Source organism: Saccopteryx leptura, chromosome 3 (assembly GCF_036850995.1).
Source record: "Saccopteryx leptura isolate mSacLep1 chromosome 3, mSacLep1_pri_phased_curated, whole genome shotgun sequence".
Lineage (NCBI taxonomy): Eukaryota > Metazoa > Chordata > Mammalia > Chiroptera > Emballonuridae > Saccopteryx > Saccopteryx leptura.
In genome coordinates this window covers 199,457,932-199,483,498 of record NC_089505.1, presented here as the reverse complement: position 1 = coordinate 199,483,498, position 25,567 = coordinate 199,457,932, and the positions used below count along the sequence as shown (strand labels likewise).

General features: G+C 38.6%; 1 protein-coding gene and 1 non-coding gene across 8 annotated transcripts in view; both read right to left on the bottom strand.

The window, feature by feature from the left end:
• The window catches only part of CDKAL1 (CDK5 regulatory subunit associated protein 1 like 1), an 875,166-nt gene that overhangs the window by 126,073 nt on the left and 723,526 nt on the right, over positions 1 to 25,567 (bottom strand). The gene's annotated exons all lie outside the window — the stretch shown is intronic.
• On the bottom strand, positions 17,603 to 17,666 carry LOC136401501 (small nucleolar RNA SNORD42). The gene has a single exon (XR_010750535.1). It is a non-coding gene; the product is annotated as a small nucleolar RNA SNORD42 (small nucleolar RNA).

The window sequence follows — 25,567 nt, the reverse complement described above, 5'->3', positions numbered from 1 at the left end:
ATGAAATAATTGTTTCAGAAAAGCCAAATCAATTCACATTTGTGTTTTATAAAAAAACCTAAGTGATAAAAATAGTCTTTCAAAAGATAAGCATCTCATATATTTAGAAGAAGACTTTAGCTTATTTATCATTTCAAGGCTTCTTCATGCTTTAACTACCCTTTAAAAACTGTAACAGGCTGTGGAAAGAAAATAAGTTAAGAGTAGTCTCTTTCTTTACATGATAAATCTGCCTTTGGCTGTGAAACCAAGTAGAGATTGTAAATAACTAAACTTATAACTGGTAATACATAGGTTGGCCAACCATTATTAAACATAAATTGCTTTTTTGCAAGAACAGTCTCTTCAACCTGAAAACAGTTGCAGCACACAAGGTTAACTATAACAAGGAATTCTGCAAAGCCAGTGTTCACTCCCCATTATAAATGTGATGAGTCTTGGTGATTCACATTATATTTTCACATTAATGCTAAAAAAAACTCTACATAATGCATGATGCCCCCCCCCCCATAGAGTTTCCTGCTTTTATTCTAATCAGTGTATCCTACAGCTGTGGCCGAGGGGCTGGTGGTGGGGAACAGCAATGGCAGACATCAGTCTGGACTATCCATAACCTTGGACGCCTTTGGGAAGCATAGAAGGCGAATAATTCATTGCAGGACAGGAGAGATAGCTAGGAAGTAATTCCTCAGTATTATCTTTATGATTTGAAACCGTGTCAAAAGCAATAACACATGAGAGTGCAGTACTATCAAGGAAAAAGCCCTGGACAGTTATTTGGGCAGGTATGTACTCTGTGTTCTGGTTATAATTTAAGCCAGATGTAAAACTCAAAAAGGTACATTGAGACCATTATGCTCTTGGTGAACCGGTACAAGGGCCAAACAGTGTACACAAACTTCCAAAGATGGGTTTTAGGGGCAAAATGTGGAAATTTTTAGGTCCTAGGGACATAAGAAAAATTTCTGAATCAAATAATTAGTGAGTCTTGGTTCCTACAACTGATTACAGCTGTGAAGCTAGTACTGAATTCCTTATGCTTTCAAAGTTCCAAATGACCTTCAGTTAAACTTTTATAACGTGGTTCCTTTAAAATATATTCATGCTTTGCTATTAATATCATTGCTAATAACACAGTAATTAATAACAGTGGTGCTAGTGGCATTACATAATACTGTTAAAATTAAAATGAGCTGTTCACCTCTATCCTATCCTCCCCAACACCACTGACTGTGTTGAAACACAGGACCAGACAATATCTTACTCTTTGTGTTCCCAGTGCCTGCATACAGTGACTGAACACACCAATGGGAGTTTTTATAAAATTTCATAAAATGACTACTGAGTCTCATTTATAATGCTGGTGTCAGGGTAAGACATATTGTTTACAGACATAAAAATCTGATCTGTGATACTAGGTACAGTGTACAAAAGACATCTGATTTCACCTACAGTCAAAATAAACACAAAATACAACCTAAAATGGAAGTTATTTTTCCCTGATTTAGAGAAGCATATATATGTCTGGTTGTCCTTCAGATAAGCTGACAACATTCAAAAGTGCTTAAAATTCAGTAATGATGTAAGCATTCATATACTCATGACAATGAAAAAACATACTAGCGTAGATTCAGAAAAACATTAAAAATTTTTAAAGCTCTTGTGTTTTCATATTTATCTATTTGCAGAGGTTTATTTGGCATTGTGGGAGTTAACTGCACTCTGAATCAAGGTCTGACGACGACTTGTGGAGGAGGGGAAGCTGTCTAGTTTGCTAACTTGTCCATCTGTCCCTCCCTCCCTCCCACGTGGCACCAGTTCTCTAGTAGAGCAGCAACGCACTGGCCTTTGGCATGCCTCCCTGAGCTAATAAATGTTTTGGTTTAAAAATCCTCCCCCTTTTAATCCTGTCCAAGCTTTAGGATGAATGTCAGTAATTTTCAAGAAGCACAGTCCAATAGCTTATATGTTGCTCAAAGAAGGGAATTAAATTATGTTGTATTTCGCTGTCATATGGTCCTATACAGGGGAAAAATAGTTTTCAACTGCTGCTGTAAACTCTAGAGGGAACTTATACAAGTAGAGGGGCTTAGGCTCCAGGAAACACATGTATTCATCATTCCACTGGTTCTTAAATTTACTGTGACTGAGGAAGGGAACGTATTACAGTGCAAACTCTTCTGAATGTAACAGATGCAATTCAGGAAAGTTTAATCAACAAAAATGACAGTACATACAGTTTAATAGCATTTGGAAGTGCATAATGCATGCATGTTATCTCATTTGACCCTCATAACTAAAGGCACTTAGAACAAGGATGATCTCAATTTTCAAGATAAAAAGTCAGATTTGAGATACTCTGTTTTAGATAGAAGCCTGACTAATACTACATATCTTAGAAGAGGGTTAATTTGGAAATAGGCCAGGCCATTTGAACTCGTTTTCAGTATCATCCAGCTGGTTGAGTGGCCGAGCCAAGGCGCCCCCCACCTTATCACACAGCAAAGTCAGTGCTGTGCGCACATTCCTAGAATTACATCAGTGTCTCATGCTCAAAGCCTGTTTATTATTGACTTTCTACTCTCTAGTTTGTCAACGCAGTGTTCTTGGCACAAAGTATATTTTTAAAAAATCAATTAATAGAGTTAACTAAGCCATAATAAGATCTAGACTATTAGAGAAACAGCTAAAAAGAGCTTTAAAATAAGAATGGTGGATTAATTTTACTGAATTTACTCCTAAAATGATTTGTCCATCTTTATATAGACTACTATCTTAATGTCTTAAACTCTTAAGATGCCAGCTTGGAGATGACGTCAGAGAAATGGCACTGTAAGGAGCGATACCGATAAATCTCCCCCAAAATTCAACAAGATCTTCAACCAGAGACAGAAAAATCTATCCTTGGAGCCTCCAGAAGTTCCACACTAAACGTGAAGGTATGATTGAGCAAAAAATTGACTAAATATATAATCAACCCCGAAGGAAATAAGGAGGAAGAAACACTCTGCCTTCCTTACTAACCTAAGTAAGGGCTGCTTTCACTGGGAACTGAGAGTATAGGAACTAGGGTGGGCATAGGGTGTGAATAGAACCAGACTGCGGCACAAACGTCTGAACCAGGCTGTGGCACGGAGATCCAAGCCGAGAAAAACTGTGCTTGTGGCAACCCAGTCAACACAAGCTAACGCTCACGCCAAACCCAGAAAAAGAAAGGCACTTGGGGCAGCCATCCGCCCCGATCTCCTGGTCGGTGCGCACAGATAGTGGGTGAGACATTCCTCCTAGAGCCCCGGGAGTGGATGCCCATGTTACCAGACAGAGGGGCAGGGTCAGAGGCCTTTCTGTGGGCCGAAACCGGAGTCTCGGGGTCACCCGTGCCCTGAAAAAGGGGCGCATGGGGAGGGAGCAGGAGCAAAATTCCCTACGCTCATACTTTTTTGTGTGGATGGGACGCCACACCCGGAGTGAGAGGCAGCCGGCCAGATCTCCTGGTCAGCGAGAACGGAGAGTGGGCGAGAGATTCCCCCGGGAGTGGGCGCCTGTGTTCCCGGACAGAGGGGCAGAGACAGAGGCCTTTCTGTGGGCCGAAACCAGAGTCTTGAGGTCGCCCCTGTGCCCCAAAAAGCAGCGCGCGAGGAGTGAGTGGGAGCGAAATTTCCTACACTGGAACTTTTCCGTGTGGGCAGGGCGCCTCACTGGGAGTGAGAGGTGGCTGGCCAGATATCCTGGTCGGTGAATACAGATACTGGGTGAGAGATTCCCTTGGGAGTGGGCGCCCGTGTTCCCGGAGAGAGGGGTAGAGTCAGAGGTCTTTCTGTGGGCCGAAGCCCCGCCTGATTACGCTAGGGGCTCTGACTGATTGAGCCTTACCCAGAGCCCTGCACTGAGTGGGAATAGAGTGGGGATTTGCCAGCTCTTTGAGCCTCGAACTCTCCAGGTAGATGCAGCAGCAACCCCCATAGCTGGATCATCAGGCTACTACTTCAGGAAGGAAAGACTAGGAGAGAGGCACAAGGAACACGGACTCTTTCATTGGCAGAGCCTGCAAATGCTAATGAGCCTCCACTGCCAACGAGACTGAGCCCAATATATGACATCGCCATAGAGACTTACCAACTGCAAACCTCTACCTAAGCGTGCCATAGGGGCAGAACCCAGGGTACAGAGTCACTGACCAGGAAGAGGGAGAGAAAAGAAAAAGCAAGAAGATAACCTCTCAAAATCAAGAATAATCCACAGACTTTATAACCTATCCCATTTTATTATATTTGTTTGTTTGTTTCTCTTATCTTCTTATCTTGATTATTTTCTTCCTCTTCCAATTTGGTAGTTTAATTCTCTGCTGGTCTTACTCTCTCCTCTCCTTGAACTACACTACCCATAAGTGTTACATCTCCCATTATCTTTTCTTTCCTCTTCCTTTCTCTCTATGAGGGTTGCACTCCAAAACTCTTAACTCTCTCTCTCTCTCTCCTCTTCTTTCTTCTTTTAGTGGTTCCCTCTTTTTTTCTCTCTCTTTCTTTCTTTTCTCCCTCTATATTAGTTTCTTCTTTTCTCCTTTACTTTTCCTCTCATTCAATCCTCAATGACGAACAAATTACTTTATCTGGGACTCAAATTTTTCCTTGTGGCGCTTTGGGTTTTTTTTACTTCACTTTTTTAACTCACTAGCAGTGCTCCCAACCCTGGTTCTCCATTGTATCTAGTTCTTGCTCCACTAAATATAATAGTAATTTTTTAATTTTTTTCCACTTTTTCCTGTTTCCCTCTTATTCCTCTCATCAAATCTCTTAGTCAACCATCACCTAAAAGCAAATCATTTTATTCTTGACCCAAATTTTTTCCTTTTTTGCATTTTGTGGGTCCATACCCCCTTTCTGGCCCCTTTATCACTTCTCCCCAACTCAGGCCAAACCATTATAGGTAGTTTTTGTTCTATTTAGCACAATAAAATTCACAGTTCACCACAAGATTTTCTCAAGAAGAGGGGGAGAGTAGAGGAGAGGGAAAAAAAAGGGGGGGGATAATAATTTTTAAAAATTTATTCTTCTTTATTCTTTTAACTTTTTATTCTTTATTAATTCTCATTAATACTATCAACAAAACCACCCTAAGATGCCATTAAGGAAAAAGAAATCAAATATCATGGATACAAAAAACAGAGAGGTAGCACAGATAGATGAGGAAAAATCTATGGAAGAAAAATTTAATATATTGGAAATCTTGGAGCTAAATGACAGAGAATTTAAAATAGAAATCCTAAAAATACTCAGAGATATACAAGAAAACACAGAAAGGCAATTTAGGGAGCTCAGAAAACAACTCAATGAACACAAAGAATATATTACCAAGCAATTGAAACTATAAAAACAAATCAAACAGAGATAAAAAGTCAATTCACGAGCTGAAAAACAATGTAACAAGCTTAGCTAATAGAACAGGCCAGATATAAAAGGTAGGATTAGTGAAATAGAAGACAAGCAACTTGAGGCACAACAGAGAGAAGAAGAAAGAGACTCAAAAATTTAAAAAAAAATGAGAAAACCCTACAGGAAATGTCTGACTCCATCAAAAAGAATAACATAAGAATAATAGGTATATCAGAGAGAGAAGAGAGAGAAAATGGAATGGAGAACATACTCAAACAAATAATAGATGAGAACTTCCCAAGCCTGTGGAAAGAACTAAAGCCTCAAATTCATGAAACAAACAGAACTCCGAGATTCCTTAGCCACAACAAACCTACTCCAAGGTACATCATAATGAAATTGGCACAAACCAACGACAAAGAAAAAATTCTCAAGGCAGCCAGGGAAAAGAAGAATACAACATATAAAGGAAGGCCCATTAGATTATCATCAGATTTCTCAACAGAAACTCTACAAGTTAGAAGAGAGTGGACCCCAATATTTAAAGTCCTGAAAGAGAGAAACTTTCAGTCACGAATACTATACCCATCAAAACTATCCTTCAAATACAAAGGAGAAATAAAAACATTCAGAGATACAGAAAAGATGAGGGAATTTATCATCAGAAAACCCCCACTCCAGGAATTACTAAAGGGGGTTTTCCAACCAGATACAAAGAACAAAACAAAACAAAACCACAAGTAAAAGCTCCACTAAGAACACAATAAAACCAAATTTAAACTGTGACAACAACAAAAAAAGAGAGCGGGAGAGGATGGAGATTAACAGTAGCAAAGGACAATGGAGTGCAAAAGTACTCACAAGATTGTGCACTATAATGAACAGGGTAGGAACCCTTTTCATTACTTAATAGTAACCACCATTGATAAAAACCACCACAGAAGCACATGATTTAAAAAGATAGCAATGGAGGAAAGGTGTATGGAATACAACCAAATAAAAACAAAAGAGAGAAAAATGAAAGAGAAGGATCATACAAGACACATAACTAACAGAAAGCAATCTATAAAATGGCAATAGGGAACTCACAAGTGTCAATAATTACACTAAATGTAAACGGATTAAACTCACCAATAAAATGGCACAGAGTAGCAGAATGGATTAAAAAAGAAAATCCAACTGTATGCTGCCTACAAGAAACTCATCTAAGAAACAAGGATAAAAAAAATTCAAAGTGAAAGGTTGGAAAACAATATTCCAAGCAAATAACATCCAAAACAAAGCAGGCGTAGCAATACTCATATCTGATAATGCTGACTACAACACAGCAAAAGTACTCAGAGACAAAAATGGTCATTTCATAGTGATTAAGGGGACGCTGAATCAAGAAGACATAACAATTCAAGGAGCACCAAAATATATAAGACAGCTACTTATTCACCTTAAAGCAAAAACTGACAAAAATACAATCATACTTGGAGACCTCAATACACCGCTGACGGCTCTAGATCGGTCATCCAAACAGAGAATCAACAAAGACATAGTGGCCTTAAACAAAACACTAGAGCACCTGCATATGATAGACATCTACAGGACATTTCAGCCCAAAGCGACAGAGTATATATTTTTCTCCAGTGTACATGGATCATTCTCAAGAATTGACCATATGTTGGGCCACAAAAACAACATCAGCAATTTCAGAAAAAACGAAGTTGTATCAAGCATATTTTCTGATCATAAAGCCTTGAAACTAGAATTCAACTGCAAAAAAGAGAAAAAAAACCCCACAAAAATGTGGAAACTAAACAACATACTTTTAAAAAATGAATGGGTCAAAGAAGAAATAAGTGCAGAGATCAAAAGATATATATAGACAAATGAAAATGACAATACGACATATCAGAATCTATGGGTTGAAGCAAAAGCAGTGATAAGAGGGAAGGTCATATCACTTCAGGTCTATATGAACAAACAAGAGAGAGCCTAAGTGAACCACTTAACTTCACACCTTAAGGAACTAGAAAAAGAAGAACAAAGATAACCCAAAACCAGCCGAAGAAAGGAGATAATAAAAATCAGAACAGAATAAATAAAATAGAGAACAGAAAAACTATAGAAAAAATTAATAGAACAAGGAGATGGATCTTTGAAAAGATGAACAAAATTGACAAACCCTTGGCAAGACTTACCAAAGAAAAAAGAGAAAGAACTCATATAAACAAAATCCAAAATGAAAGAGGAGAAATCACCACGGACATCATAGTTATACAAAGAATTATTGTAGAATACTATGAAAAACTTTATGCCACTAAATTCAACAATCTAGAAGAAATGGATAAATTCCTAGAACAATACAACGTTCCTAGACTGAGTCAAGAAGAAGCAGAAAGCCTAAACAGACCAATTAGTAGGGAAGAAATAGAAAAAACTATTAAAAATCTCCCCAAAAATAAAAGTCCAGGCCCAGACGGTTATACTAGTGAATTCTATCAAACATTCAAAGAAGACTTGGTTCCTATTCTACTCAAAGTCTTCAAAATATTGAAGAAGAAGCAATACTTCCAAACACATTTTATGAGGCCAACATAACCCTCATACCGAAACCGGGCAAGGACAGCACAAAAAAAGAAAACTACACACCAATAACTCTAATGAATACAGATGCTAAAATACTAAACAAAATACTAGCAAATCGAATACAACAACATATTAAAAAAAATACATCATGATCAAGTGAGATTCATCCCAGAATCTCAAGAATGGTTCAACATACGTAAAACGGTTAACGTAATACACCATATCAACAAAACAAAGAACAAAAACCACATGATCTTATCAATACATGCAGAAAAGGCATTCGATAAAATACAACACAATTTTATGTTTAAGACTCTCAACAAAATGGGTATAGAAGGAAAATATTTCAACACGATAAAGGCCGTATATGATAAACCATCAGCTAACATCATATTAAATGGCACAAAACTGAAGGCTTTCCCCCTTAAATCAGGAAGAAGACAGGATTGTCTACTCTCTCTGCTCTTATTTAATGTGGTGCTAGAAGTTCTAGCCAGAGCAATCAGACAAGACAAAGAAATAAAAGGCATCCACATCAGAAAAGAAGAAGTAAAGGTATCACTTTTTGCAGATGGTATGATCCTATACATAGAAAACCCCAAAGAATCTACGAAAAGACTACTAGAAACAATAAGCCAATACAGTAAGGTCGCAGGATACAAAATTAACATACAAAAGTCCATAGCCTTTGTATATGCCAACAATGAAACATTTGAGAACGAACTTAAAAAAAAATCCCCTTCACAATTGTAACAAAAAAAATAAAATACCTGGGAATGAACATAACAAAGAATGTAAAGGACTTATATAATGAAAACTACAAACCATTGTTAAGGGAAATCGAAAAAGATACAATGAGATGGAAGAATATTCCTTGCTCTTGGATAGGAAGAATTAATATAATCAAGATGGCCATATTACCCAAAGCAATATACAAATTTAATGCAATTCCTATCAAAATTCCAATGACATTTTTTAATGAAATAGAACAAAAAATCATCAGATTTATATGGAACTATAAAAACCCCCGAATAGCCAAAGGAATCCTAAGGAAAAAGAATGAAGCTGGGGGCATTGCAATACCTGACTTCAAACTATATTATAGGGCCATGACAATCAAAACAGCATGGTATTGGCAGAAAAATAGACACTCAGAGCAATGGAACAGAATAGAAAGCCCAGAAATAAAACCACATATATATGGTCAAATAATGTTTGATAAAGGGGCCAACAACACACAATGGGGAAAAGAATGATTCTTCAGCAAATGGTGCTGGGAAAACTGGAAAGTCACCTGCAAAAGAATGAAACTCGATTACAGCTTGTCCCCTTGTACTAAAATTAATTCAAAATGGATCAAAGACCTAAATATAAGACCTGAAACAATAAAGTACATAGAAGAAGATATAGGTTCTATTCTCATGGACCTTGGTTTTAAAAAGCATTTTATGAATTTGACTCCAAAAGCAAGAGAAGTGAAGGCAAAAATAAATAAATGGGACTACATCAGACTAAGAAGTTTTTGCTCAGCAAGAGAAACTGACAACAAAATAAACAGACAGCCATCTAAATGGGAAATGATATTTTCAAACAACAGCTCAGATAAGGGCCTAATATCCAAAATATACAAAGAACTCATAAAACTCAACAACAAACAAACAATCCAATAAAAAAATGGGAAGAGGACATGAACAGACACTTCTCTCAGGAAGAAATACAAATGGCCAACAGATATATGAAAAGATGTTCATTTTTATTAGTTATTAGAGAAATGCAAATCAAAACTGCAATGAGATACCACCTCACACCTGTTAGATTAGCTATTATTAGCAAGACAGGTAATAGCAAATGTTGGAGAGGCTGTGGAGAAAAAGGATCCCTCATTCACTGTTGGTGGGAATGTACAGTAGTACAACCATTATGGAAGAAAGTATGGTGGTTCCTCAAATAATTGAAAATAGAACTACCTTATGACCCAGCAATCCCTCTACTGGGTATATACCCCCAAAACTCAGAAACATTGATACGTAAAGACACATGCAGCCCCATGTTCACTGCAGCATTGTTCACAGTGGCCAAGTCATGGAAACAACCAAAAAGCCCTTCAATAGAAGACTGAATAACGAAGATGTGGCACATATACACTATGGAATACTACTCAGCCATAAGAAATGATGACATCAGATCATTTACAACAAAATGGTGGGATCTTGATAACATTATACGGAGTGAAATAAATAAATCAGAAAAAACTAAGAACTATATGAATCCATACATAGGTGGGACATAATGATGAGAGTAAGAGACATTGATAAAAGTGTGGTGTTTAGGAGGGGGAGGAAGAGGTAAAGGGGGAGGGGGAGGGGCACAAAGAAAACTAGATAGAAGGTGACAGAGGACAATCTGACTTTGGGTGATGGGTATGCAACATAATTGAATGACAAGATAACCTGGACATGTTTTCTTTGAACATACGTACCCTGATTTATTGATGTCACCCTAGTAATATTAATAAAAAAATAAAAATAAATAAATAAATAAAGATGCCAGCTTTTACACATCTTTTATTTTATAGAGTTTTGATGGGTATTGCTGATAGTGCTTATGTGGCTAACCTGCAATGAGATTATATTTCAAACAGAAGCTGTAGTTTCCTTATTTCTCAACAAAAACTAGGATCACCTGCCTTGTTTCCCATTTATTATTTCATGATTGATTACTGTTATAGCATGGATTACATTTTTCCTTCTGTAGCACACATGCATTAATCTTCACTTATTCTTCAATGGTAGAATTCATTAAAATGCATTCTCTGAAATTGGGTCACATACAAGAAAATGTAACCACATAGGAATATGTGCTGTTATGACAAAACATAATTAATAAAGCATAAAATATGTTTTTATGAAGTTATGGTTTTAATTTGCTACCTGAAGAAATATGCTCTAGCAATTTTGTACAAGTCAACTTCCTAGGAGAATTTAAATCCCCTTCCCTCCCTCCTCTGGGTACTGAAGGATTATGACTAATGTACACTAAATCTCTCTTCACTGGAAAATATCCTAGAAATTTCTCAATCCAAATTTAAGCTATGGGTAAGTATGATGGTCCTAAACCTGGAGCAAACTCGGTGTGACTTGTGAGTTTCTATCCTGCCTCTCCTGGCCTTTCTCTCTTTTTTTCTGCATGGTGTGACACAGCAGGGTACAGTGTGTCACAGTGGGCCCAGCAGGAGCAGCACAAAAACTCAGGGCAACAACCCCCCCAGGGACCCCAGCAAATGAATGACCTATATTTGATGCAAGTAGTTCACATGAGAAAAAGGGACTCTGTGGTGCAGCCTGCATTTAACCTGTATTTTAAGAGGCAATTAGAGAGAGAGAAATAAAGTAAATATGGATACGATAATTATTACAGACATACATCACTCTAAAATCATGAGACATCAGCAAAACTATATATGTTCATGTAAATGTGCACATGGTCTTCTTTCTCTTAATTCCCCAATCTTCATAAACAAATGTACCAGGGGAAGGTTAGTACAAGTTAAAACAGCATTAATGGGTCACATATTAATATTTATGTTTTACTATATAAAGACCTTGCATACATTATGACTCTGTTCTGCAAGCTGAATGAATAACTAATGTTACATTATGTATGGGTACATATTAAACAGACATGTCTACACTTTCTTAGTTCAGGATATGATTAATGCAGCCTATCAGAAGCCAGATGGTGCAGAACCAGAACCATCAATCAAAATGAAAAGACCAGTGCATGCTCTCCACAATGAGGTTCTCACAAATGGAGATTCTGTTCACAGACTCTAACTGGTAATAGGCAGAAAATGCCAAGAACATAGCTGCACTGTCCCACTGGGATAAAAAGTCGTAGCTCAGGCTTGGCGAGATAAAAAACCTGGCACAGGAACATTCGCTGCTGGAGCCCTGAGCAGCAGAGCTGGGAAGCCTGAACAGACCAAACAACCTACCCTGAAGATTAAAAAGAAAAAAAACTTATTAGAAGCTTTTTAATTATTTTAAAATAATGTTTGCACTGATGACAGTATCTGTCAAACAGTACCCATTTCTCATTTGATTTAGGATGGGACAGTGCCACGGAGTAGCAAAGCAGCTGCCACTGTCTGCCTGACACGTGAGCTGGCATCTTGTTTCTCTCGCACAGGCTTTATTATAAATAACCCCAAATGCTTTAGTGTTACTTTGCTTTCTCCATGGATCTATGGGAAACAATTTTAGTTTCTGTTATGTTAATACTAATAACTACTTTTGAGGCAGTTGTAGGGAGAATAAAAAGTTTCCTGTTCCTTTAATAGCTTTACATAAAAATAACTACAGAAACACAAGGTGCTTTGTCTTTGTAAATGGTTTGTGTGTGTTTAGAAAACGTTAAATAATCCACATACGCTGTTTGGACTTCAAAAAAATAAAAACAAATATATAGCTTCTAAATTCCAATAGACACTGCTATACCATCGCAAAATTCTAATTTTGTGGCATTTGGGGAGGTAGACAGATGTGCAGACATGGAGAAAAGTCCAGGAAATACAAACTTCTTTCAGAACAGTTATACAGCAAAATGAAATACATTTTTTTTGGGGGGGTGACAGAGACAGAGAGAGGGACAGACAGGGACAGACACAGGAAGGGAGAGAGATGAGAAGCATCAATTCTTCGTTGCGGCACCTCAGTTGTTCATTGATTGCTTTCTCATATGTGCCTTGACCCGGGGGCTACAGCAGACTGAAGGACCCCTTGCTCAAGCCAGCAACCTTGGGTCCAAGCTGGTGAGCCTTGATCAAACCAGATAAGCCCACACTCAAGCTGGCGACCTTGGGGTTTCAAACCTGGGTCCTCCATGTCCCAGTCTGATGCTCTATCCACTATGCCACCACCAGGTCAGGCCAAAATGAGATTCTTAAATAATACATTAAAATAAAATAAAATAAATAAATAAAAGGATAATGGAAATAAAAACATTTGAAAAATCTGAATGTGTTATCTCTAGAGATATTCCTGTTTCAAGATAAAAATTATAGGATGATCCTCAAAACTTGACATGTGAGGTAATTTGGGAAAAGGACAACCTACTTTTACTTTTGCGGCGATAATGAGGAAAAAGGTGTGACTATGCATATTACTATAAATAAGACTAAGTATTAATAGAATGATTGAGCTTAAAAAAAATTTAATTTTGTTATTTCTATCTTCATTATTATGTAGTTTTAAAATAGGACAGACATACTAACTTATGTAAAATTTTGTTACCACCTTTTCCCTAATAATATAATCATTTTCTACATCATTATTTATATGCAAATAATATGTATTGCTTGGATATTATTCCACTGAACATATATACTACGGTTTACTAATATAATTAATTTCCTTATTTGTGGACATTTAAACTTTTCCGCTCTCTATTATTAATAATACAGTAAACATTTTTGTGAAAAGTGGTATTTCTGTCTTTAACGTATTTCTGTCTTTAGAATAGATTTTCAGAAGCTCAGCTACTGAGCTTAATGATATTAAGTTTAAGGCTCTTTCTAAAATTTATATTCTCATCTAACAAATAAAATTAATCTCAATAAATTATTTTTATAAATTTTATAGGTGAAAATAACTTATTGCCCTTTAAATTTGTATTATTTTAATTACCCGCTAAATGAAGAATTTTTATGTGGTTAAACAACTACAATTCCTTTTTAAATCTTTATTGATGTATAAAATGCACCATTCTTTTTTTAATCTTTTTTTTTTTTTTTTGTATTTTTCTGAAGTTGGAAATGGGGAGGCAGTCAGACTCCTGCATGCACCTGACTGGGATCCACCTGGCACGCCCACCAGGAGGCAATGCTTTGCCCATCTGGGGCGTCGCTCTGCTGCAACCAGAGCCGTTCTAGCGCCTGAGGCAGAAGCCATAGAGCCATCCTCAGCGCCCAGGCCAACTTTGCTCCAATGTAGCCTCGGCTGTGGGAGGGGAAGAGAGAGACAGAGAGGAAGGAGAGGGGGAGGGGTGGAGAAGCAGATGGGCGCTTCTCTTGTGTGCCCTGGCCAGGAATTAAACCTAGGACTTCCACACGCCGGGCCAATGCTCTGCCACTGAGCCAACCAGCTAGGGCCATTCTTTTTTTTTTTTTAAAGTGAGAGTAGGAGATATAGACAGATTCCCACATGTGCCCCAACCCGGATCCACCTGGCAACCCCCATCTGTGGCCATGCTTGAGTACTGAGCTATTTTTAGCACATGAGGCAAAGGCTCCAGGAGCCATCCTCAGCATCTGAAGCCACTGTGCTAGAATCAATCGAGCCATGGCTGTGGGGGAGGAAGAGAGAGAGAGAGAAAAAGAGAGAGAAGAGGGGAAAGGGGAGGGGTGGAGAAGCAGATGGTCATCTCTCCTGTGTGCCCTGCCTGGGAATCAAACCTGGGACATCTACATCCCGGGTCCAATCTGAGCCAACGAGCCTGGGCCTAAAATGTATCATTCTTATCTACTCAAAAAGAATCACAAAGTACTCCTCCTTGCAATGCTAAATTTGTCTGATCACTTAAAAGTAATAAACTATATTCCTTTAAAATATGTAAAAATAAAAATTTTTCACAAATTTGGACCTTGCATACATTATGAATGTTTTACAGCTGAATGATTAAATAATGTTACATATATCATATGTAGGTACATATGAGACAGATATGTCTATACTTTCTTATTTCAGGATATGATTAATAGTTTACAGTCTTCCTTGAAACTACTTAAAATTAATGAAAATTTAACATAAATAACTATATGCTCTAGCAATACATTTACAGTAGCTGCCTAGGTTTTATGGATTTTCCCCAGTGCCAGGAATGTTAAATGACAGCTTTCTCAGTAAATGGGTCTGAAATTTATCTGTCTGTCTTACTTCCACCAGAACTTCAATATTGGGTGATTAGCATCAAATTCCTTTTGACTTGTTTATGCTGACTTTTCTGACACATATGTAACAATATGGACCACACCAAAGTAATGAAGATGCATTGTATGAAAGAAAAGTTGTTGTGATCAAAACATAAAAGACCAGAAGATCAAACTGACCCCAAAAGAAAGTGGAAATTAAACTGTACATCTTTCTAGAACTAGATGCAATTGACATAAACACCTAACAAGGCAGTACCTATTATGGAGAAAATGTATTTCCAAAATTCAGCGATGCTTATATTTAAAGCAGGCAATACAGTAAAATAATAATTATTCTTATATATATTATCATTGTTATTATTTTTACCAGAGCAAACTAGATTTTGAAAAATCTAGAGTCATCCAGATTTTCTCTGGCCTTTTTGAAAGAAAGTAAATAATGGTTACTCCTTTTACTCCTCATTATGGAGACTGTATTATAGAAAAGGCAGAGCATCCAGCAGCACAGATCATGTATTGGCATCATGCTGAATATACTGCTCTGTGGCTGCTCTTTGAACTCTGGTATGTCCTAAGCACTACCCTATGCCATTAATTAGCCTTTGTAAACACACTGTGGCAGTTTGTGCCGAGGGAAGACCAGGGAAAGAGGACTTCTGGCACTGCTAACAAAAGAAAAACCAAATTCAGTTGTCACGGGCAGGTCCGTTTTGTTCTGGCACTGGCGGTTCCTGCCATGCCTTCTCTCTCCACAAGCTTTTCCAGCCCAACTCCTTAGACTTTGGGTGCTGGCTTCAGAGAGGTCGGCCAAGGAGTGGGGGAACCCAGCCTTGCCAGTTCTGCGGCTTTCTACCAACAGGAAAACACAAAGGGCCGGCCACAGGTGCTGTCTCTCATGCACGCCCCCAGCAGGTCTGTGTAGCCTTGAGCAGTGGTGGTAGATGCCAATGCACCCAGATGTCTCCCGAGATCCCTACCGGTGGCCTCCAACACAGCAACCGAGTAACCTGGAAACTGATGTTCAGTTGAGCAAACCAAGTTCATACCAACCTCAGGGGCTTAAAACATTAAATCCAGGGTGCTAAGAGGTAGAGTACACTGGAGTTTTGAATCTCAGAATAATTAGAAATAAAAGGGGTCCTTATTCTGTAGAACGCAAATATTCAAAATCAACAATAGCTACAAAGAATTAAATAAGCAATAACCCCTAAAACAAAGAAAGAAACACCTTGTGGTGAAGGTAAAAGATCTACCAGTCTAAGATTCCGCAAATCGGACTCTTAGGCAGTTTTATTATTAATTTAGCCAACTACCTGTGGAACTTAACCCCTGTGAGCCTGGGTTTCTGTATCTAAATTAAAAAAGAAAAAAGAAGAAACCATCACAAGCTGACCTTACAATTCTCCTCAGTGCTAACATTTAAGGATTCTAAATATCTACCCTCTTATTTTGATTATTTAAGGAACAAATGTAAAAACCTATCGTCACCATTTTAGTAGCATGTAATATATTCTGGGAAATCTTATTCTGTATTATGCATACAGTCATCAGTATAATTATGTTACCCTTTTCTGAAGGTTATTAGAGTTAGAACTTGAAGACCATATCCTGCAGGACAATATTGTTTATATTTATATAAGGGAACGACTAGACCCTATCAACTAGTCTACAATATGCTCATTAGTCTACACATATCTAAGGAGAATTCTAGGGTGAAGGCACTGTCAGTGAAAGCGTGAACTGTAAGGTGTCCTTTGGGCTCACATGTGTTAGCTCTGTGACCCTCCCTACCACAGGCTTCCCACTGCTACAGTATCATGGACAGTCTCAGTGCTATTCTAAAAATACATTGTTTAAAAAAACTAAACCTGTTCTTTTCTAATGTCCAATCACATGCATGTTTTAATCACAGTATTACTGTACCACTAATATTCTTTTACAGATATGTAATTATAGAAGTAAATGTTTACTGGCGGAATTTGTAATAATAATTACAACTAACATTTCTTTAGTATGTCCTACATTCTCTGTAGTACCAATCTCTTCAACATATATTCTCTTTCTTATTCCTTATAACAATCCCATGGGGAAGACACTATTTTTTTTAACCTTCATTTTAGAGATGAGGAAGCTGAGCTCAGAGAAGTTTAAGCAAGTTACCTACATTACAGAGCTAATAAATGACAGATAAGAACCTGAGCTGAAGTGCTTCTCTATTGAAAACTGTTCAAAATAGTTACAAAGCTTATTGGGTTTTGCAAATTTTATGGTACAATGCTCCATGATGCTGTTCAGTGCCCCTTAACAGAAAGATTGATGGGACGTACTCCATTTAGGGATTTGCCTTAAGAAAAGGCTGTCAGTCCTCTTGAATGATATACTTTCCGTTATTACACAGTGAAAGCTGTGTATTCCGCTACTTATCTGTCTGCCTCTGCCTCCAGGGCCCAGGCTTCTACTCCAAACTGTGGCAATGACTGAGTAACAAAGCTCTTCTTATTTTCTTCTAAAATATCTTACTATGAACCTTTTACATAAGTCACTATGAGGCTCTAGACAAAAACAGAAATAAAAACAAAGGATATTTTAAGTCATAAAGGCAATTCGTTAGTAAAAAAGAACTATATTTTAATTATAATAATATTTTCTTTGGCCAGGTAAACTCAGCCTGAGAAGGTAGTGAAAAAAATAAATAACAACTCTGCCTTTTTTTTTTTTTTTTTTTTTGCATCAGTGGTTCCTTTGAAGACATCACAAGTCTCAGGTTAAAATCTTTCCATCATGTGCAACAACTCTGCCTTTTATTATGTGCTTTACCAGATAGCATCCCATGTGATAGTGACTCTGTGAGATAAGACAGGTATTGTTTATATCTGCATCTAGCAGATAACTAAAGTGATCAGAGAAAATAATTTTATCCAAAGTCAAATGACAAAACATCACTTTGAAGTCAGTTCTTCACTCTATTATACCATACTTCTAATGCTTAATAGAGTAAGTTCTATTATTTGTAAAAAATTAAACTCATAAATTCAATGACAGAGTGCTTTTATATTGCTTATAAAAACAGAACATATTATGGCTACTTTTTTTGCATTCACTTCACTAGAAATTCAAATGTTCCAATAAAACATGGAAAATTTTACTATATACACATGTACAATACTTCAAATTAAATATATATTTCTCAAATGTTGATGAAACTCTATAAATATATAATAGTATGATAATTGCATTATTATAAACATTTGTTGTCTTTCCTCTCTTTACTCATTCTTCACTCCTTGGGGAAATTCATCACCCCTTTTTCCCTCACACTATAGCCAGTGTGGCCTGAGTGGGTTAACTTCCCCCCAGCATTAGAAGTGAGAACCCTAGATTAGCTTAAGTCAATCAACATACTGACTCCCAACTCAGGGAAGTGCACACCACTCAAATCAATCAGGTAGATTTCCCAGGACAGTGGACTTGACTTATCTCTTCTTTACATTTGGTACCATGAAAAAATGGGGGGGAGGGGCACTGCTGTAGCCACTTTGCTCACTCCAAGGTGAGCTGGAGAAGAGCTGATATATCAAATACTGCCACGTGTTATAGCAACGGCTGCTACTGATGACTCATTGGAATCCTCAATATAGCCTTGCTTAATGCAAAATCTACCTTGACAGTTCAATTAAGCAGACTAATAAATTATACATTATCTCTTTATGCCAGCATGAGTTGGGTTATTCACAACATAGTCTTAAATAAAATATCTAATAAGTCAACTAGGATCCTTAGGGATATGTCACATTATCAGATTAAGTACAATATAGGTAAAACTAGAAATTCAAAATGGTATACACAGGTCTGCTGTTAGAGCAATATAAGCAGAAGACTGGTTTATGAGGGGGCTCTGTGTGTATGTGAACACGTGTGCACCAGTACAGGGAGGGGTGAGGTGGGAGGAGGACTAAGGAAACTGATAAAGGCTTTGGATAAGTGCCAGGAAAAGAAGGGAAAAGGATCTCACTGCGGATGAAAAAAAGGATTGGGGTTGAGGGCAAAGCTGAGATGGAAATGCGTAACTTTGCAATAAAGCAATTAGCATAATTTGCTCATTTAGAACATTTGGAAGCACATCACACACACACACACACACACACACACACACACACACACACACGTTGTGCAGGCACACGGAACCCAAGTATTAGTATATTGTACAGTTCCCCTGTAATTCTCATGGGCCACCCAGTCTGGGACGTTCTGTTAGAAAAGAGGCACCCTCCATGAGAGGTGCATAGCTGTGGAAGAAAGCTAACCCTGCTTTCAAACCATTCTCCTTCATTTTATATAATGTGATGTAACTGGAAATGAAAATGATGCACATTCAGTACAAGATATGAAAGTCCTGTGGTACCACTGCTTGTCCACACAAGCTCTTTCACTTCCCGTGTGGACACGGGGCACAGAAAATACATACTTACTCAAGAACACCTGCATAACAGTCCGCCTTAAAAAATGTAACATTTATTCCTTAAATTAACTTTTATTGAACTCTAGGTGTAAGCCACTGCACTAGTCCTCAGAGCTACAGACCTGTCCCCATCCTTACGGACACAATCCCTGTCTTCAAAAACTACACTCATTCAGGGGAGATGGAAAATCAATGTGGTTGGAAAGCACCGACAAGGGACACTTACCGCCGGAGCAGGCAGGATGAAGAGGAAGATGGGGCTGGCTTCCCAGAGGGAATGGCTGCCTTATATGTAGTTCTAACGGGGGAAGATGAGACAGCTGAAGGAAGTGATGGTAACTTCCAGAAACAGAGAAGAGCCTGTGCATAGACACAGAGAGTGTGGAGTACTTGGGAAAGGCATCTAATTCGGTGAGGCTGGAGCACAGGTAAAAAGAAAGGAGCTTCCAGCCGGAAGGGGCCTTACAGGCCATGACGGGGCTGCATTTTGCGAGTCCCTGAGGGCTGGGGAAGTATTGTACATAGGGGATGAACATAATCTGCACTGCATTTTATAAATATTCCCATCAAAGCAGTGGGAGAAAGAACTGGGGCTTGGGAGGACAGTAAGAATAAAAATAGAGAAATCAGTCCGAGACAGATGAAGAAATCCAGGAGATCTGCCAAAAGCCCACACAAAGGCAAGTGCAGTAAGACAATGAGGTCAAATCTAGATGACTCACAGAAGCAGACTGAGAAACATCTGACCAATCAAAAGTAGTGGGCAAACCTGACCAGGCGGTGGTGCAGTGGATAGAGCGTCGGACTGGGATGCGGCGGACCCAGGTTCGAGACCCCGAGCTCGCCAGCTTGAGCATGGGCTCATCTGGTTTTGAGCAAAGCTCACCAGCTTGAGCCCAAGGTCGCTGGCTCGAGCAAGGGGTCACTCAGTCTGCTGTAACCCTCTGGTCAAGGCACATATGAGAAAGCAATCAATGAACAACTAAGGTGTCCCAATGAAAAACTAATGATTGATGCTTCTCATCTCTCTCTGTTCCTGTCTGTCTGTCCCTATCCATCCCTCTCTCTGACTCTGTCTCTGAAAAAAATAACAGGAAAAAAGTAGTGGGCAGGGGGACAGAGAAGAGCCCAGGATGACATTCTGGTTCACAGCTGGTGTGTTCATATGCATCCATGTAGTGAATATCGAGCATTCATGTTAGGTTAGGGAGGGGCTGGAGGAGAGACAGAGGATGGGTTCAGTCCTGCACACAGTGGGATTGAGGTGCTGAGGGAGGAAGGACAGGAAGGGCTGACTGAGATAGTTTGAAAAAGTAACAAACCTAGTTGAAAAAGAAACAAACTCCAGCTGTGCAGCCCTCTATCAGCTCTCTGAAATAACTTGTAACACAGGCAAGAAAAATGGGCTATGTGAACAGTCAAGGACAAACGGATTGAACTTCCTCTCATACCCCATCCCCCCCTGGAGACACAAAAGTCACGTAGGTCTGCAAACAAAGAAGTCAAAGAAATCAGGCACTTGTCACGTGAAAGCTAGAGCTGTAAGGGTATATAAGACTCAGAAAAACTCAGTTCGGGGAGCTCAAGTTTGTTGCCTTTTTTGAGTCTCGCTGCTCTGCTGACTAATAAACCCCCTTCTTCCAGCACTTGTCTTAGCGTCTTTGTCCTCCGGAAGTCACTTCTTTGTTCCTGCAACAGTGCCACCCAAAGGTTAATGCCCCAGAACATGCTGCATGTGTGCTTGCGATGCACAGGACCATCCATGGGCCCTCAAGGAACAGAACATTGCTGTGAATGTGAACAGTGACATCAGAGACACAAATGAGGAGAATCTTGGAGGGAGCACCCAGGGAGGTGACAAGAAAGCCTGGTAGAGAGCAATACACCAACATGCATGTAGTGTGCGGTTAATTACCTAAATATTATGGAATCAGATACTTATCTAAGTGTTTTACAGTCCTCAAGGGGAGTTTTAAATATATGTCTGTTACATATTCAAAATTTATTAGGAATCCTTAATTTGAAAACGATTTTTCATCCAAGAGCTAAGACCATTTGTCTTTATTTAGAAATGAGTACAGTACATTTACAAATTATAACCAAAGTAAAGACTATTGAATGTTTAAACCTATTAAAGTAGGAAGGGGAATGCTGAGTAACTAATCAGATCTGGAGTGTTAGCAGCTGCTGATCTTCTGGGGCATGAATTCAGTGACGGCTTGGCAGCAATTTTGATCTGTTGTTCTAAGCCTTACTGAAGGGTGTGAGAGTATTTCAGTAGGAAATGTTAGGTTTGCCTCAATTTTTCCCTAGCAAACTCACAGGTGTTGACCTTGTTCTCAAGTAAGTAAAAGTTGAGTGACTGTAAAGTCAGATAAACATATTGACAAACGGGTCTGTGAAAAAAGTGGACTTCTGTAACACATGGGAGTGACTTCCATCCATATGGAGGAGCTACACAAGAGTGCGTGTGCCTTGGTGCTTGCGCAGAGGGCCCGCGAGAAGTGGCGTGCTGCACTGATTTCATAGGCTGTTTGCAACAAGACTCTGGCTCAAACACTGTCAACTAAATTTAAGGCAAAAAAAAGAATTCACATTTCATTTTTTGAGTACACTTGAAACTATTCAAAGAATTTTAAGGCCACTTATAGATGGAAAAGTAATATTAGCCAGAAAACATGGGCTATTGGCAGAGAACTAACTCATCCCTGCAAATCTTGACATTAGCCAGAGTTCCTATTTTAGTTTCCATCTATCAACCTACCTTTCTTTTCATCTAACCATCTCCAATCCTTATGACATAAATACATACCAATATTTATAAAAATACATACTCAAAGTTTATATTTCATTCTTACTCTTTTTAAAGTGACTAGATCAGTATTACATTTAAAATTTTTAAAAATTCAAGACAGACTATGCTGCATGGAAATTCAAACACTTGTCTCAAACTAAAATAAAGCAAAGTCTATAGAGTCAAGCAGATAAAGTGAGAAAATACCAAAATTCAAAAAGCAGAGTATAAAGAATATTTACTTTATGGAATAATAGATTTTCCTAGAGTCCACATCCTTATAGCCAGGAAGAAGAAAGAAAAACTTCTCATAAGAGCTCAGATTCAGTTGAAAAAAATCATAATACTATCAAAATAAAAGGTCTTATTTCTTTATTTTTTCTGTAGTGGATATACTGCATAACAGGATTCAAGACTAGATCAGTTGTAAAAACAGTATATAATGTATGTTGCAAATGGAAGCTCAAAAATGTAGGACTTCCACACATCTTATAAAATTCTTGTTAGGATCCTGTACAGATTATATAAAACATGCTTTGAGTAGCGTTTTGAAAAGAATGTATACCAACAATATTTTGAAGATTCCTTCCTATTCATAGTTTTTGAGTTTACTAATAAAGGTTTTTAAATGTTTACACCCACTGCCATAGGGCTCAGTTATTTTAAAAACTAAACCATGTGGTTTGTGATAGGTCTAGAAGTTTTGGTGACTATAAGGTAGATAGAGGGAAGTTAATGAGCACTGAGCCACTGCATCTCCTATTCAGAACAAATAAAGATTTCTATGTATACCTCTGCTGAAGTTTTAGAGGAGGCAGCAGATTAATTTCTCCAATCAACAAATATTTATAAAGCACCTCCTAAATGCCACTGTTTTAAGAGTTGGAGAAACAGCATCAAACAACACAGACAAAATATCTGCTTCCATTCTAACAACCATAATTTTGATTAATAACAATAGCACCTGTTGTTTATTGAGAGTTTACTGTGTGCTGAGTACTAGTGGTGAAGCAGACATTCTTGTGACTATCACTTGACAGCGAGAATAACAACATTTATTAAGCATTTACTATGTGCTGGATGCTCTTCCAGATGCTTTCCATATTATTCATGAGACTCTCATTAGGCAGATACCAGCGAATTTCATTAATTCTAAAATGTACATTTCTTTTTTACAATTTAGGCATCTTCCTATTTTACATGTATCTTCTAATCAGTGAGGTCTCAATATTATAATGGGCTGTGTCATTTCAATGGATGGCAAGTCTTATAATTAACAGTTTTTAGGGTCTATGAAATATAGCAATGGTTTTCAACATTTTTACACTTGAAGACTGGTGAAAATAGGAGAATTATTTGGGGGACTGCTAAGGCAGAAATCATCCTGAGCATAAGCAACTATATGGGCCTATAATCTTCATATAACACCTAGGTGGTTAAATCTTTTGTGGACCTGCACAAAATTTCTGGCTGACTGGTTCGCAGGCTGGTGATTGAAAAACACTGAAATACAGCATGACCTGGTGGTGGTGCAGTGGATAGAGTGTCCACCTGGGGTGCTGAGAACGCAGGTTCAAAATCCCAAGGATGCCAGGTTGAGTGCAGGCTCACCAGCTTGAGTGCAGGGTCGCTGGCTTGAGCTCAAAGGCCACTGGCTTGAAGTACAAGGTCTCTGGCTTGAGTCCATGGTCACTGGTTTGAGCAAGCGGTCACTGGCTTGACTGGAGCCACTCCCCACTCAGTCAAGGGTCAAGGCACGTATGAGAAAGCAATCAATGAATAACTAAGGTACTGCAACTATGAGCTGATGCTTCTCATCTCTCTCCCTTCCTGTCTATCTCTGTCTGTCTGTCCCTCTCTCTCTTGAAAAAAACAAAAACAAAACAAAAAGATCCCACTAAGATACAGTATGATTCTCACTATATAGGAGGAAATAGAAGTAAAGAAAACAAGTACCTTGGCAAGGTCATACAGCTGGTATGTGTAGGAGTCAGAACTTAAAGTTACAAACATGGAGGTAGATACATAAAGTCAGAGACCAAATTACTCCATTTTTTGTGGCTATTTCTAACAACTGAGTGGCTATTCACAAAAGAGAAGCATAAGTGAAACTTTAAGAAGACATCATATTTTCCCTATTAGAAAGGGTTTTAAAAGGTAGAGAAGGGTGCAGGGGGACGAGCACTGTTTTACACTGTTGACGGGAGGGCACACTAGAACATCTTGTTTGGTGGGCATCTGGCAATTCCTATTATGATTTAAAATGCACACACCGCCCTGGCCGGTTGGCTCAGCGGTAGAGCGTCGGCCTAGCGTGCGGAGGACCCGGGTTCGATTCCCGGCCAGGGCACACAGGAGAAGCGCCCATTTGCTTCTCCACCCCTCCGCCGTGCTTTCCTCTCTGTCTCTCTCTTCCCCTCCCGCAGCCAAGGCTCCATTGGAGCAAAGATGGCCCAGGCGCTGGGGATGGCTCTGTGGCCTCTGCCCCAGGCGCTAGAGTGGCTCTGGTCGCAACATGGCGACGCCCAGGATGGGCAGAGCATCGCCCCCTGGTGGGCAGAGCGTCGCCCTTGGTGGGTGTGCCGGGTGGATCCCGGTCGGGCGCATGCGGGAGTCTGTCTGACTGTCTCTCCCTGTTTCCAGCTTCAGAAAAAAAAAAAAAAAAAAAAAGTACTAAAATGCACACACCTATAATTCAGCCATTCGACCTCTAGAAATGTATCATACAGCTAATATTTATGAATGCACAAAGGGTGTATCTGTGAGAGTGTACACTGCAGCGCTGCCTGGGAGATCAAAGATCAAAAGCCACCCAAAGACCCATCAGTAAACATCTAGTTAAATAAAGATGGTAAGCATCTGGTATGGAATATACACATTTACTCAAAACAAAAGGAACAAAGCAGTTCCTTATGTCTTGATTCATATTATCGCCAAGATATGCCAGTGAAAGAGAAGCAGGAGAATCTGTAGTATGTTAACATTTGAAAGGAAAAGCATGTATCTATATGAAAACATATATGTAGGTATGTGTTCATTAATGCAAAAAAATAACTCTATTAGAGATACACACATAAAACCAGAACTAGTGGTTACCTCTGGAAAAAGGAACAAGGGTCTGTAAATTAAGGTCAGGAGGAAGAATTCTTTGAATATGGTATTAAGTGCAAGTATTACCTATTTTGTAATTAAAAATCAAAAGCAAACTTAGTACATCCTCTCACAGCTGTGGTCATTATCATTGGAACATTCCAAGTACGTAATGACATGGACAGAATCCAAACAGGGAATTAAAATACTAGATTTTAACCCTGTATTTGCTGTGAGATAATGGGCGCTTTCTATAGTTATGGTATGCAAATCAAAAGAAAAATAAAATACACTTTATATATAACACATTAAATTCTAGTCCATAATTCAGGGGGCTTTCCCTGGAA